At 37.0% G+C, this 16,725-nt stretch overlaps 1 long non-coding RNA gene across 1 annotated transcript; it reads right to left on the reverse strand.

Moving 5' to 3' along the window:
• Positions 1 to 753: 753 nt before the first annotated feature.
• On the reverse strand, positions 754 to 14,667 carry LOC122234383. Its single transcript, XR_006212169.1, has 3 exons — positions 14,523 to 14,667; positions 6,282 to 6,317; positions 754 to 1,860 (listed from the first exon to the last, which is right to left on the reverse strand). It is a non-coding gene; the product is annotated as an uncharacterized LOC122234383 (long non-coding RNA).
• Positions 14,668 to 16,725: the final 2,058 nt, after the last annotated feature.

The following is a 16,725-nucleotide window of genomic DNA, read 5'->3' on the forward strand; positions in this document are numbered from 1 at the left end:
ACAGCGCAGAACCTGCTTGGGATTGTCTCTCTCCCTCTCTCTCTGTGCCCATTCCCCTGAGTGTGTCCACAAGCTCACTCTCTCTTGAATAAATAAAACTTAAAAAAACATTTTGCTTTTGTAGTATAAAGTTTTATAATTAATAAAATGAAAATAATGCAAAGTGAGTAAAACAGGTAATTTAATTAGGAACTATAAACCAAATGTGCTATTTAAGTAAATGATGGTATTTTAAATGGGTAAACTATTTCCAAAAATCAAATAAGGAATACAGATATTCATTTGCTAAGTGAAATGTATTCTAACAGTACAAATGAAGTCCAAGTCAGATACTTTGTCAACATACTTGATATAATACAAACCACACACAAAGTAGTAAACAAATCCTAGTCCCCCCCACCCTCCCTCACAGTAATGAGGGATGTCAAAAAAAATCATTCCCCAAATATGACTTGGATATTTTTGTGAATAGTAGGGAAAGCAAACCAAATGAAATGCACACCAAATGATATAAGCAATTCTTGGGGTGCCTGGGTGGCTCAGTCCGACTTCGGCTCAGGTCATGATCTCATGGCTCGTGATTTTGAAACCTGTGTTGGGCTCTGTGCTGACAGCTCAGAGCCTGGAGCCTGCCTCAGATTCTCTGTCTCCTCTCTAAGCCCCTCCCCTGTTCATGCTGTCTCTCCTTCAAAATAAATAAACCTTAAAAAAAATTTTTTTTTAAGAACAAAACAAAAAAATGGTATAAGCAATTCTTTATTTCTGGGTGCACATGGTAGGGTTTCTTTTGTGCTCTTAACCAGTTCAATTTGGATTTTTTTTTTTTTTTTTTTGCATGAGCATTGTAAAGGAACCACAACCATGAGTGGCAACTTGATTCTTACACAGTGTCAAGTGTTTATGTTTTTTAATGAGACTTTTATTTTGCAATCACTAAAGAGCCTCAAATAAATTTTAACCAATAATTAGCTCTGCTCTGTGATTCTGGCACTATCTAAGTCCAGCTTAATGAATCAAATAAATTTGTCTTGGCAAGATATTTCACTAAACTTTTTTGTAAAGGGCAATTAACTGCAAAAGGACTTAATTTGTTTCTTTTTAACTGAAAAACCAGCTAAAGCAATAGTTTAGAACACTGCTTTTAGGCTAATGTACTTTGCTAAATCAAATGGCCTTACATGCTGACAGTTTTAGCTTCAATATTACAAATCTTGATACCAGAAGAATAAGAGATAAAGATAAGCTTTATTAATATATGCTTTACTTAAATATATTGTTTAACACCTTTGTAAAATCATTCAGAATTTTTAACCTGATGTGAGATATGATAAAAACTTTTAAGTAGTATTTAATAATAAATGTAGGCTCTCCATGTCAACATATTTCTCAGACATGTAACAAAGGATTCACCACGTGGATGAGCAAGTATAATGTCTTCACAATGGCATGTCAACCTGCTTGGGTACCACCCAGAATTATAGAGCAATCTTTAACCGGCCATACAGTGTAATTTGGGCCTTCACCTTCAAAATTTAGTAGGTTAAGTGCATATCATGTGTTGGGCATGATGCTAAATGCTTACAACAGTGACCATTTTACACATGGGTAATTTGATGCTCAGCAGGGTTAAGTGCCTTATGAGAGGTCACACTTATGAGTAACAGGGCTTGAATTTGATCAGGTCTTCGTATTTTTATAAACTGCCTATGAGTAGAAAGTGTAATATCAAATTCCTGAGGCCTGAAAGAAATATTTAGATGATCTAAGGCAATTTGCAAAGCTGTGTTATGGGTCATTTTCAAATTACCTGAATTGCTTTAAATATTATCAGGTCCCACTCACTGATACGGTTCAGTAGATCTGAAATGATGCAAAAAGTAATAATAAATAGCTAACTAAGTAAGGAAAGTGTGGTAGAATTATTAAAAGACCTATTATATGCCTTGATGAGTCCTTAATTATGCTTCAAAATCCTTACCTTTAAGACATGGATAACAATATGGATCTTTGGGCATTGTGACAAATAAAATTAGATTCCCTTTACAAAATTTGATTTGATTTATGGGATTTTACAGTAAACAGCTTATTCTAGGTATTCAAAGGCCAAACTGGAAATGGCAGTCTTGCACCTTCGGTTTTCAGAGTCCCACTGGCTACCATATCTCTATGTCAGGGACTGGAGTATTTATATTATGATGATTTAAGGTGAAGTGGAAGGTATGTGTAGTAAGTTTATATTATTTAACAAATATACAGTATAAATAAATTTGTTTTATGGCAATCATATACACTTGATTGATGGGGTTTAAATGAAAACATAAGTTTTTCACATAAACTAGGATATCCATTCTGAACTTGTGTAGTTATATACCTCAGTTTATAAATTTATTCATTTTAATATTCTTGTTTACTGATTTGGCATTTTGTTTTGTTTTGTTTTTTTACCTTGGGCTGTTATTCTCAGTTTTTAAGTCATTGTCAAATTTGGTAAAAATTCTGTTTATATTTAAGACTGAAAAACAATGTTGACAAGTGAGAACTCTCCACTCAAGTTGATACTGATCCATTAAACAACACAGTGTTCCCATTCAGCCAGCTACCAATTTGTTTAATTATAAGATATTTAGTCTTTTTTCTCCATCTTGCTTATAGGGACTATTTATGTGAAATTTGGTCAAATGCTTTGCTGTGATCTTCATTTCTCTTTTAGCAGAGAAACTATGTGACATGGGCATATTCAGTCTTCGTGAATCAACGCTGCCTCCTAGTGATCAGTGCTTCCTTTTCTATTTTTCCACAAACTGAAAAATATTCAGTACTTTGGAATTTTATCAGAGACATTTGTAAAGCCATTAAGGCACACTAGGTACCATGCTTTAAACTGTGGATATACCAGGGAATGACATTAACAAGTTTTTGTCCTTGTGAAGCTTGTTAGCACCTCAACCAAATCATCTTGACTCAAAGGTTTACTATCCAAGGTCATGAGTTATTTTGTTAAATTCCTTCAGTACCTTAGGAAGTCACTTACAGGGCTTATACTCATTTAAAGCAACTAGAAACTGCCTTTTTAAGTGGTTCTAATTTTTTTCATGTTTTAAAATTGCAGAGTCTCTGTAGTTGTGTAACAGTAAGAATAAAGGCAAAAGAGGACTTCAGCAGCCATTTTCTCTCCTTAGTTAACAGACTACCATCTGCTGCCCACGATCTTTATTTGGTGAATGGAGGAGTTGAGAATATTCTGCAAGACATCTTTCAGATCTTAGGTGCAGCATTAAAAATTTTTAAACCTCCACTTTCTGTATTGATTTTTTTTGTTATACCTTTTACTTCCATCTTTTGTGTACATGTTTCTTTTTTAAACATCCTTTTATCTTCTAGATGTATTACTTGCCAGAAGTGGCACAGGTAAAGTATTGCTACAACTAAGATCCAACTCCCATCCTATTATTTCTACCCCAGTGTTCTTTCAAATATATGGCTTCTCTTTTCTCATTAGGGTAATTTTCAATTATACTGTAAACCTTTGGTTTTTGTTTTCTTTTCCCTGTATACTGTCTTCAAAATACCAAATAATGAAAATGGTACCAAATTGTTTCATTTGAAATATATTAAAAGGAAAAGAATTCAGGAGCAGGGGTATGGGGGGGGCATATCTCTGGGGGATACATAACTTAATTCGTGTGTGAAAAACGTGTGCGTGTGTATGTGTATATTGGGGAGCAGGTGAAAATAACGTTCTGTTTGATGTCTTAAAATATGCACAATATATCTTTTGTTTCACTTAATTTGTCTTATACCAGGAAAATCATAGATTATAATAAATTGCACTCTACAAAGGGTAAGTTTGTAAGCTGATACAAGTTGCCAGAAAGCACTGCATTATGGCTTATATAACATTTTAAAAATAATGATGTTAATGACATAATAGCTAAAAAGGTTTTAATTTTTCTTAAAAGTTAAAATTTTATTTCAAAAAGTATTTAGAGATCTCAGCCCGACTTGGGTAAACTCTACTGTAATTATGTAGAAAAGGACCAGAGACACTGAAGATAAGTAGGAGGTGTAATTTTTAGGGATTTTTAAATTAGAGTCAGGTGAGGCCAGTGTAGTATGTCAGTGAAGGGAATCAGACTTAGCTTTTGTAGCAAATTAATCTTCCCATGTCTTAGATGCTCTAATAAAAATGGGACAACCCTCCTTGAGTTGTTAAATGAAGATTAAGATAGTAAACACTTAGAACACTGCCTGGAACAAAGTAATGTGTCAATGTTAATAACACCTAACATACATCCTAATATTGAATGAAGGACTTTGTCTATTGTGAGGTAGGAAAAGTACTCAAAAGTAAGAGCATTTCCTGATAAAGCTCTTTGATGGAAAAAATACTAGTAAGATTCTGTACAGAGCTGTAAGTTAACGAAGTAAAAGTATCTTTCCCTTAAAGGTGATAAGTTTTGATCACCACTTTTTTTAAATGCTGGAGGTAGCAAAAGTACAGAGAAAAGCAATTAAAGTCAAAATGATTAGAAGTCCTAGAAAGATTAGATCTCTCTAGCATGAAAAGATAGATGGGAAATGGAAATGTGTTAGAAGTCTGAAATTAAGAATGATAAGAACTTGCACAGTTAATTTTGTATATTAAAACTATCTTACAAAGATTGGAAGTTTATCTTCTAATAAACCGTTTAGGGCAAATAAAATTCTACATTAAAGAATGAATAATAAACCCAAGCAATTTGTCAATACAACTTTACTTCCTGAGAATGTGCTATATGAGAATCTTCACTGAAAGATGACAAAGTGATTATTTGAGGGCAATACATAAATGTGCCCGATGTATGGCAGAGTTTGCAAATGCTTCCATGTGCAGAGATGTGGGAGAGCACGGAGGAGAATTCATGGAAACAGATTTGTGCTGGGTCCTTAGGGGTAGTAAGGCTTTGCATAATGGTTGAGACAGCTTTCAGCATTGGTAGACACAAAGGCCAGAATGAGCAAGATGTGTAATAATTCCTTGAGTAATAAGGAATAGACTGATGTATCTGTGCAGGAAAAGCTCCAATCCTGCACACTCCAAAGAAAGGACTTGGCCTGACCCTCTGTCTTCTGGGGAGGTAACCTCGGAGTCCTTGGAATATCCTTCCTGATAAGAGAGCTTTCATATACCTGAAGTCCTGGGCCATGCTGGTTTCAGTTTAACTTAAGGGGGTGGGAGCTGCATATCTATCTATCTATCTATCTATCTATCTATCTATCTAATCAACAGTGTTCACTGAACTGATAGAAACCCCGAACGCCAAGGCTTGGGTGAGCTGCTCAGATTAGCAACACTTGGCACATGTTGTCAGACGTTGGGAAAATTAGAGGCTATATGCAACTCCACTGGGAGAGGACTATTGGAAGCTTGTAACTGGTTGGGGTTTTTTGTTTGTTTGTTTGTTTTTTGGGTTTGGTTTTGTTTTTTGTTTTTTTTTTTGGATTTCACCCTAAGTATCTTTTTCATTTGCTGATCTTAATCTGAGAAGGCAATCAAATAATCTATAGTCTTAAGGCCACAGCTGAGATCTGCCCTCAAACCCTTATGGCAAAAACAAGGTATTGATTACTACTTTAACTATCAAACACATTAGAACAAACACATTCTAGGCCTAATTAGGCTTCTCAGAAAATAATAAAACCAAAGCAGTTAAAATCTGACTTCTTGAAGTAGATCTTTTTTTTTTTTTTTTTAATTTTTAATGTTTATTTTTGAGAGAGACAGAGTGAGAGTGGGGGAGGAAGAGAGAGAGGGAAAGACAGAATTCAAAGCAGGCTCCAGGCTCTGAGCTGTCAGTACAGAGCCTGACCGCGGGGCTCAAACCCACGGACCACGAGATCATGACCTGAGCTTAAATTGGACACTTAACCCACTGAGTCACCCAGGCATCCCTTGAGGTGGATCTTAACTGGATCCTGTCTCTTGCTACTATGGGTGTACCCATGGGGAGAGGAATTGGTTTGAAAGCCTGGTAGGCTTGGAGTTAAGTTATGGGGCTGAATGTGTTACCTAAGGGATCTTGGGCCAATTAATCAAGCTCCCTAAACCACAATTTTGTAATTAATAAAAAGAAAATGACAGCATGACAACTTTGCAGAGCAATTATGATTATTATACAGAGAACATACATCAAGCACATAATGTCCTGTCTAGCCCAGAGTCAAACACTGAATGAATGTTAGTTCCATTTCTCTTCATTTCCTTATTTAAAAGGTAATAAATGAATCTATAAAAATCCTACCTGCTAGTAAGTCTTCTTCAGAACTTTCATCCATAACTAAAAAATAAAATGAATTTGAATCAGCAAAAGGAAAATAATATTATTAATATAATACTCTTATGCTTTTCCACAAAGTATCCCTTTGGAACACCCCTGGAGAATATTCCAGAATGAGTATTAAGTATACTATTGGTAGGTAGTTGATACATTAAAATCTTCCCCACTATCACAATCATTAGATGCAAAGGACAATGTGATTTATCAAAATTTGATACAGGTATAGTTATAATCGTAACCTAAACCTAACAAATCAACACAAAATGGCATCATGAATGGAATTTGGTACTACAACTGAACAACAAATTTAAGTAGCACAATTTTTCTAGATCTCTTCCATTGGGGGCAGTCAGGTGACAGCATACTTTGCTAATTCTTTAGTTCAAAGAGGAGATGTAGGTAGAAACTGTTCAGTTTAGCATGAAGAACCCATTATAAGGTCTAGAGGGACTATACAATGCAATGTTAGAAAACAGGTAAGAGACAATGATCCTTGCATAAACTTTCCAGTAGCCAGAGGAGAGGAGTACAAAATAGACAAGTGTACTTATTTCCTGTTCTCTGAGAGATGCCAGTAACTCATTTAATCCTAGCCACTTTATGTACCCTGCAAACATATCTACTTCTCTCTTGAAAGAATAAATGAAAAAGGTCTGAACTACTTGGAGTTTATACTTATTAACTCCAAGATGAACCACTGAGCAGGTGGTGGCAATTTTCCAGAGTGGATCCTGCCGGATATGTAATTAATAATTTACATCAACACAGTCAAGCTCCCAGAGTGTGACATTAGGTATCCCTCTCTCTAGTGGGAGAACTCTCGTTTATAACATGTAAGCCACAACAGTGCCATCTTTTAAAAGTACTTTTCACGACAGAAAAACTAGTAGAAATTAAGCCATATTGTGTGATACAGGCTGTTTCCAGATTTGTCCCTCAAGGGAAGAAGATCAATGAGGAGACTTTGAAACAGCATTTATATTCTGTATTGACTCTGTTTCCAATAAGGAGATGGTTGTGGAAAAGTCTGTGATTCTAGTTTTAAGTGGTGACCACTTGAGATTCTCTCTTTTAGTGCTAGAGAATCTGGACTCTCATACAGTAGGATGGTCCAAAGAGTGATGTCATTTTCTTATGACAAGCCCTATGTCAAAGGACAAGAAAAATCTTTTTCATTAGCTTGGCATTTTTGTTTTCTAACCATTTAAAAGCCATCCACTGACCCTTCTATTACAGTATGTTATAGCATGGTTTAGCTGCCTAGAAAATCAAGTATAAAGATCAAAGTAAGACAATATAGATATTACCCTCAAAAGCATATGGAAACACACAAAGCAAATAATCTTTAATGTATACTGAGGTAAGAAAAATACTTTCCATTCCCCAATACTAAGAAGAAATACTAATACAACTAAAACAATTATCTGTTGAGTGAATAAATGAATGGATGAAAACAATGTTTTCCTTAGAAAAGATTAGAACCATGGAAATTAATTCTGCTCTAACGTGAGTACCTTGAAGATGAGAACTACCTCTATTTCATGTTTGTATTTCTGATCTGAAGTAAAATGCCAGATTCATAGAATGTCTAACGAACTTAGACCAAACTAAGATGGCTTCACACAGTTTATTAAATCTGCATTGCACAAGTCACCACATCTAAGGGTACAACTTACATCATAGCATTTTTGTTTTTGTGACACATTTTTGTACTTCTATTGAAACTTTAAGTCCAGAGATGGGCTGGATGTATATTTATTATACAACTACAAATCTGGCTGATGGTAATAAAATATCTTGTTCTAACAAAATTAGTAAATGTTACCAAGTAAATGTTTATGTCCCCCCAAAAGTCCTATGTTCAGATTCTAATTCCAATGTGATGGTATTTGGAGAAGGGGGCCTTTAGGAGGTAATTAAGTCACGGGAACCCTCATGAATGGGATTAGTGCCTCTTAGAAGCCAGAGATGGTCTTTCAGCCATCTGAGGACACAGAAAGTCAACAGAGAGGGCCCTCACCAAGAACCAGATCATGCTAGCACTCTAATCTCATACTTCCAGCCTCCAGAATTGTGGGTAATAAATATTTGTTGTTTAAGCAACCTAATCTATAGTAATTTGTTATACCAACTTGAATAGATTAAGACAGTGAAACATGATAATTAGCCAACAAATGGAAGAAAAATATTTTGTTCTAATGGGAACAACTCATTGTCTTCAACCTATTAAAGAGAAAGGTTAATAGATTGTTAACGTAACAACATATAAAAGAACTTGTGATCCTCAATAAGGAATTGCTTTTCCAACTTCCATACTGATCTGCAAAAGTAAATTAAAAATATAACCTGAAATTTCTTATTGCTTTGTGTTTATTTACAGTCCCAGTTTAAATACACAGGTACTTTTATTATGAATATGTTGCTATCATTTCTTATAAATGATTATTACTTATCATTTATTATAAATAATTATTACTTAATTTATTAGAAATAACTTGTAAAAATAATAAATCCATTTTATAACAAATCCAGTTTGTAACTGTATAGAAACAAATAACAATTATTTTCTAATTTATACAAAGGTACCATATGTATTTAATGAACTTAGTAAACTTTTGAAACTACATTTCTCTTCATACAAAAAATGTTACACTATGATTTCAGAATCTCCCAGTTAACATCTTAATTTTAAATTGTAGAATTTTAAGGGGCGCCTGGGTGGCTCAGTCGGTTAAGTGTCTGACTTCGGCTCAGGTCATGATCTCACAGTTCGTGGGTTTGAGCCTCGCGAGGGGCTCTGTGCTGACAGCTCAGAGCCTGGAGCCTGCTTTGGATTCTGTGTCTCCCTCTCTATCTGCCCCTCCCCCACTCATGGTCTGTCTCTCTCTCAAAAGTAAATAAACATTTTTTAAAAATTGTAGAATTTTAAGAAAGGAAAACAATAAAACTTACACACTGATTTTTAAATAGCTCTTTTATTATCAAAACTGTCATAATCCTACTTTCTGTATATTTGGCAGGACCACCAAGAGAAAATTCATTATCAGAAGTTTTAACTAGATAGCTATGTTTGGATACAGAATATTTGGATCTCCCTTATTATTTTTTCTGGAAAATCACATGGTGACTATTATATAGAAAGAAGTCATAAATAACATTGCTATTTTAATACTGATATAATGTACCAACTGTACTACATAATACTCATATTTATAACAGAACAGGAGCTTATAACTACAAATAATTATATAAAATTGGTATATAATTTTTATATACTTCAAATTTCTGAGCTATACTAACTTTATATTAGCATTTCAGTAAAAAAATTATCATTGAGTAGTCCTGAATTGAGGGCAGTACATTTCATTAAATTAACCAGAAGTTGCATGATATGATGGGAAGATTTTAAAGTTCTGAAGATTAGCTCTTCTCCCAGTTTGGACACATAACTATTTTTTCTTGGTCAAGTACTTTCTCTTAGGCTCCACTGTCTTCTCTAAGATGTGAATCTTGCCTGACTTTCCTAATCCCTAAGTGTTGTTGTGGGGCTTTAATGATGTGAGATAGTGAAGCAACAGAAGAAATTGCTCATTAACTTAGTTACTATCCTATTCTGGATCCTTAAATAAATTCCACTGTCTGTTTTCTTTTTTCTTTTTTTTTAATGTTTATTTATTTCTGAGACAGAGAGAGACAGAGCATGAATGGCAGAGGAGCAGAGAGAGAGAGAGGGAGACACAGAATCCGAAGCAGGCTCCAGGCTCTGAGCTGTCAGCACAGAGCCCGAGGCGGGGCTCGAACTCACGGACGGTGAGATCGATACCTGAGCCGAAGTCGGACACCTAACCGACTGAGCCACCCAGGCGCCCCCCACTGTCTGTTTTCATATAGTTGCTACAGTTTCCAAGTTCTGCAGTTTTCATAAAATATTTTAAATCCCAATATTACTTACTAGGTGGCTTATTCCTTGTGGCTTGTAATTTCATGACTTGCTCCCAGCTACTGCATCATTTGTAACTAAAGTTACATATATTATAAGTCATTAGATAACACATTTGTGATTGCATATAAAAATTTTAGGGTCTCTATTAACAGTGGCTAATCATGCTAATGGGAGACAGCTAACAGAGGTCAAGTCTGATTTAGAATACTGTTCCCACTCTATCCACAAACATTCCAAACCAACTGATCTTAGTGAGAATAATGCTCAATTTCCATGTTGATCCCCAATTGTTTTAGAAGATGAACATTAACCTTTATATTTGGATTGTCATATATGGATGGGTTTGAATGAACTTTCCCTGAGAGACTTAGGTTCCCTAGATTTAGAGAATTCTGCTGAACCTTGAAAATTATGATAGCGTCTCCTAAAACTAAGGTACAGATACAAGCCACATAGGAGGTTTTCATTACTATATCAAACTTAGGACTTGAGTAGTTGACCTTAGTAGTTGGAATTGAAAGTAAGTGGTCCCCCACTGCTCTGGAGGAAGATGACATAGGAATTTTCACAATCTGACACAGGCAGCTACATCAGACATAGGTCTTCGGAGACCATCTAGGAGCAAAGAAAGGAGACTGATCCCTTTTTGCAATACTCTTTGAATTTGATGGCTTAAGCTGGTCCCTATTAGCACTCCTTGGATTTACACACTAAGTGTCCCACTTTCCTCATCCTAGTCCCAGCCCTGATTTCTTGGCAAGAACAACAAAGGGCTCAAAAGGGAACCTAGCAGAGAGTCTGGGTGATGATCTGGGCTCCACATAAAATTCCAACTGACATGAGGGAATGCTTCGGAAACAATGCCTGAGCACTTCAGTGTGCACTAAAAGAGCTGTACTCTAAGACTCCAAGTGCAGTTCAGTACTAAAAATCTGGGCCAGCACTTATGAATTAACCTTTCCCTACTAATTTGAATTTTCATAATGATCAAGTATTGATTCTCATATATATTTGGGGATGTTTCTAGACTTTCTCTTCTATTCCATTCATTTGTCCACCTATTCTTCTGTCAGTAAAACAATATTTTAATTAGTGGAAATTTACAAATATCTTTATCTTTTTCCAAAACTTTTCTTAATATCATCATAATGGTATACGAGAATAGCATCACAAATGATTCTAATTTTTAAAATCTTGATATTTGATTTGGTTTATAGAAAATTACTAAAATAATAAGAGAAAAGTTTACATATTTTAGATTAATGAGTGTTTTTGTTCAAGAACATGGAGGACCTCTCCACTCCAAAGGTTTTTCTAAGATGCCTTTAGTAAAGCATACAGTTTATACCTCTCTACCTACCTACATACCTATGATTAAAACAACTATGTTGATTAAAACTACTAAGAGATCTACACACCTATCACAACAGCCCAAACCTAGAAGATTGACAATATCAGATGCTGGTGAAGATATGGAACAAAAGAAACTCTCAGTCATTGCTAGTGGGAAGACAAAATGGTACACCCATTTTGGAAGACAGTTTGTCAGTTTCTCACAAAACTAAACATATTCTTAGCAGACAATCCAGCAATCACACCCCTTGGTATTTACCTAAAGGAGCTGAAAATTTATGGCCACGAAAAATCTTGCACATGAACATTTATAGCAGCTTTATCTATAATTGCCAAAACTTGGGAGCAACCAAAATTTCCTTCAGGAGGTGAACGGATACTGTGATACATCCTGACAATAGAATATTGTTTAATGCTAGAAAGAAATGCACTGGGGTTCCTTGATGGCTCAGTCAGCTGAGCATCTGACTCTTGATTTTGGCTCAGGTCATGATTCCAGGGTCGTGGGAGTGAGCCCTTCATTAGGGCTTTCTTTTAAGGGATTCTTTCTTTTAAGTTTCTTTCTTTCTCCCTCTCCCCCTCTCCCCCACTCGCTTGCACTCTCTCAAAAAAGAAAAGAAAAGAAAAGATAAAAAGAAAAAAAGAAATGCACTACCGAGTCATGACAAGGCATAGAGGAAACTTAAATGCATGTTATTAAGTGAAAGAAGCCAATGTGACAAGGCTACATACTATATGATTCCAGCCATCCTGGAAAAGGCAAAACTATGGAGACAGGAAAAAGAGGTTGTCAAGGGCTGGAGGGAGTGTGGAATGAATGGGCGGCGAACATACAAGACCAACGGTAAATGTAACCTATGGATTTGGGGTGATTATGATGTGTCAATGTAGGTTCATCCTTGGTAACCAGTGTAGTTTCAGTGAGTGATATTGATAGTGTGGGAGGCGGTGCATTTGTGACAGAGGCATATGAGAAATGTACCTTCTGCTCAATTTTGTTGTGAACCCCAAAGTGCTCTAAAATATAAAGTCTATTTTAAAAACATGATTTTATCAAAAGTATTTTTAGTTCACAAGTTCCTATAAGAGTTTTTTTCTCTCACTACAGACTTATCTATAATATGCTAATATTTGATAATTTAAAATGAGTAGGTGTGCCCAGGTGGCTTAGTCAGTAGAGCATCCGACTTCTGCTCAGGTCATGATCTCAGTCTGTGAGTTCAAGCCTCACATCAGGCTCTGTGCTGACACCTCAGAGCCTGAAGCCTGCTTTGGATTCTGTGTCTCCCTCTCTCTCTGCCCGTCCCCTGCTCGTGCTCTGTCTCTTGCTCTCAAAAACAAACATTTTAAAAAATTAAAAAAATAAATAAAATGTATATATTAAAAAAGGACATGGTGGTTTATGTACTTTCTATTACTATTTAAGCTTAGTTAAACCTCTTTAAAATTGTCAATAATGTGTCCGATAATGCATTATGAAAAGATCAGGATCCAGCTAAAAGTTTTTAGTTCTGTTGTTGATGTTAAAATTTTGATAAATGGCTGACAGACACACAGTGTCTTGGATCCTATGTGAGGTTACGATTTTTTTTTTAATGTTTATTTATTTTTGAGAGAGAGAGCATATGCATGCAAGGAGAGGGAGGGGCAGAGAGAGAGGAGAGAGAATCCCAAGAAGTCTTCACAAGCAGAGCCCCAAGTGGAGCTCAATCCACCAACCCTGAGATCATGACCTGAGCCAAAATCAAGAGCCCAATGTTTAACCAACTGAGCCACACAGGTCCCCCCTGAAGTTACTGGGGTTTTTTGTTTTGTTTTAATTTTTAACGTTTATTCATTTTTGAGAGACAGGGAGAGACAGAGTATGAGCGGGGAAGGGGCAGAGAGAGAGGGAGACACAGAATCTGAAGCAGGCTCCAGGCTCTGAGCTGTCAGCACAGAGCCTGACGCCGGGCTCGAACTCACAAACTGCGAGATCATGACCTGAGCCGAAGTCGGACGCTCAACCAACTGAGCCACCCAGGTGCCCCCTGAAGTTACTGTTTTAAGTGCTACTATGTCCCAGCTGCTAAGGAAACTTCGAAGGGGAAACAATGCCTCACAGGGGATGCAGATAGTGTCCATCTACTCCAGGGGGTGGAGTCAGGGCAGACACACAGTCTTTTCCCAGAATGTCTCCACTTTTTCCTGGCCGCGCCCCATTGGCCTCCTGTCACACTGTCCCTATTACCTGCTCTTTTATGACTTGTAGGTGAGGCTATTGATCCCTATCAAAAGGCGACAGGGCACTTTCCTCATGTTCCCTACACACCACCCCTGTGGATTTCCTGAGCTCTGTAAGTGGGACTCAGGCTCGTCACCATTCATGCCCATGGCCCTGCAGTCTCTTCTCTGGGTGGAGGACCTGATGTGTCACTAACCCTTCCTTTCCAAGGAAGAACACAACCTATTTCATTGTCTAGGGGAGTGGGTTGAGGATCGCCTAAAGGAATCCTGATGCTCTCCTAGTTTCCTGTTTCTTTCTGCCACCTGATCTCCCCCCTCCCCCCCGAAGCATGAGGTCACAGAAGCAGTTCCTGCAGCGGTGACCCACAGCATCAATGCTCTGTTCCTTATAACCTCGTACTTCCAGGGAAAGGAACAAAGCTAAACCCTTTGAAACTAAACCTAACTGTAAGGCAGCAGCTCTGAGCAAGGGCATTTGTTCTAGCCATAGGCACACAGTGAGCAGGTGCTGAACTGGCCCTTCTGTGTCATTTGCTAGATATGGTTGTACTTACAGCAGTGGGTGGGGAGGTGTTCAGGAGGGCACTACAGCCTGTGGACAGTAATGGTAATAGCCTGTGGCATTGTGATTTGCACCCAGAAAACTTCCCCTGGCACCTTGCATTTGTTTTTCTTCTACTTACTGATTCTAATGGCCGAAGCTTCCTTCCTGAAGCTGATTCCACTCCCACATCTGGAAGGTAGTGGGGATTATAATTTGGGAGCCCATGCAGCAACCCCCGTCCCTGCCATGGTTTCAGAGTGTGACAGCACATGTGCCCAAGGTGAAACCTATGAAGAAAAAGGGAAGTACCCTGTCCAGATGAAAAGAAAAAAGGCATTTCGTCATCTCTCCTCCCCTCCTCTTCCAGTTCTGCCTCACTCAATAAAACCTTACCTTTAAACTTTATCCCTGATGCCAAGTAAGTTTCATGAATTTGATCATAGAGATGGCACTGTCAAGATTTAAAGAAATTTCTCCTCACACAACTTTAGAGAAATGTTAACATCATCAACTCTCTGTCTGCAAATAGCTTAATTACATGCAAAATGTTTTTGTGTTAAGGATTTTCATTTTAAAATTTATTATTCAAAACAAATCCTTCATATAAATCTGTTTCATGTGTTTTTCTCCTCCTCCTCTTATAAAATATGACAAGATGGCCAAAGAAGAAATTGGCTTCTGTCACTGTGGTTTCTGGTCTTCCATTTTTTTTTTCAGTATAGTCAAATCTTTTTTTTCAGCCAACTTTTGATTCCAGTGGATCTTAACACACTGAAAGACTTTTGGGTTGCCTGGGGGACTCAGTTAAACATCCGATTTAGGTTCAGGTCATGATCTCACATTTCGTGGGTTTGAGCCTCGCATCGGGCTCTGTGCTGATAGCTCAGAGCCCAGTGCCTGCCTCGAATTCTGTGTTTCCCTCCCTCTCTCTCTCTCTCTCTCTGTCCCTCCCCCCACTCTCTCTCTGTCTCTGTCTCTCTCTCTCTGTCAAAAAATAAATAAATACAAAAAAAATAATTTAAAAAACACTGAAAGACCTTGGAAAAATATTGGTAGTGTATTTTATGAAGCATACATACTTTTATACTTTAAACTAGTAATCTCAGTGTAGAAGTATGTCTCCAACGGACATAATCCCAAAGAAGAAAACATGGATAGCAAGAGAAGCTTTTTAGCCTCTAAGGGGGCGGGGGGGACAAAAACAAAAACGTAATACTTCACAGTAAGGGAATATCTGAATCATTTAGCCAATCAATACAATTTATATCAAAGATCCATGATTCCAAGGATGCTAAAGTGTAGTATAACCATAGGATAAAGGAGAAAAGATCTGCCTCATGAGAACGATCTTGGGAAGTGGTTAGTGTATCATCCTTATATTACATTGAAGGAACTGAAGCTATAGTTAAGGACCTTGAAAATTCTTCTGCATTTGAGGGGCTAGGTAGACTTTTGATTCTACCATATCTTTTCCACTGTGCTACTGAAACATCAATGGAAATAGTAAATATATATAGGAAGTGTAGAAGTTGGCAAATTTTTCTCTTGTAATGATTGTAGAAGGCAGAAAAATGACTTAAACATCTTAATAGTAACTTGTTGATTAAGTACTTACATTTTCTCAAGACTTAATACTCAGAAGTCAGAAGGAGGCAAAGAAATTAATATTAGAATACATATGAAAGAGTAAATACACAGATGGACAATAGCCAGATCGTATATGAAAACAGTACTCTGCAGCAATCATCCCAGAATGGTCAAAACCTTGTCAATAACTGCCAGTTTCCCAGTGTTTCACTGCTCCCTCCTTCTGCTTCCAACTCAGCACCAACCAGAGAAAGCCAAATATGCTCTTCAAATTAATCACATAAAATGCAACATTTCTAATTAACCAATCTCTAGCTTCCCCATGCCAACCACCCCCAATCACAGCATACTTGAAGTCTTCCATTGTTTTCAATATTAGAGCTTTCTCATTTTCCTACTTTCCTTTGAGTCTCCGTCAAATGTAAGTGATGATGGCTGACTCCCTTACTATAATCTCTGAATGAATAGCTTCTATTTATTCTCATTTGGGTTATCTTTATTTCCACAGTTTCCTTAGACCACCCGGCAAGACTTGATTTACATCACCTATCACTGCAGATCCTGATTTCAGCTGGGTGCAGTTCCCTTGGAGACTTCTTGTGCCTTGCTTTTAGTGGCTTGTTGAATCCCTGCTAACACAGAAAGTCACCACTGGGTCTGAATTATGCTCAACTTCATGTTGAGTTCCTGGGCTATTTATTCTCAGCTTGGTAATAAACTAAGATGAATGTTTTGGTTTCCTAGTTCATATCAAG

The sequence above is a fragment of the Panthera tigris genome, chromosome A2 (genome assembly GCF_018350195.1).
Source record: "Panthera tigris isolate Pti1 chromosome A2, P.tigris_Pti1_mat1.1, whole genome shotgun sequence".
Classification (NCBI taxonomy): Eukaryota; Metazoa; Chordata; class Mammalia; order Carnivora; family Felidae; genus Panthera; species Panthera tigris.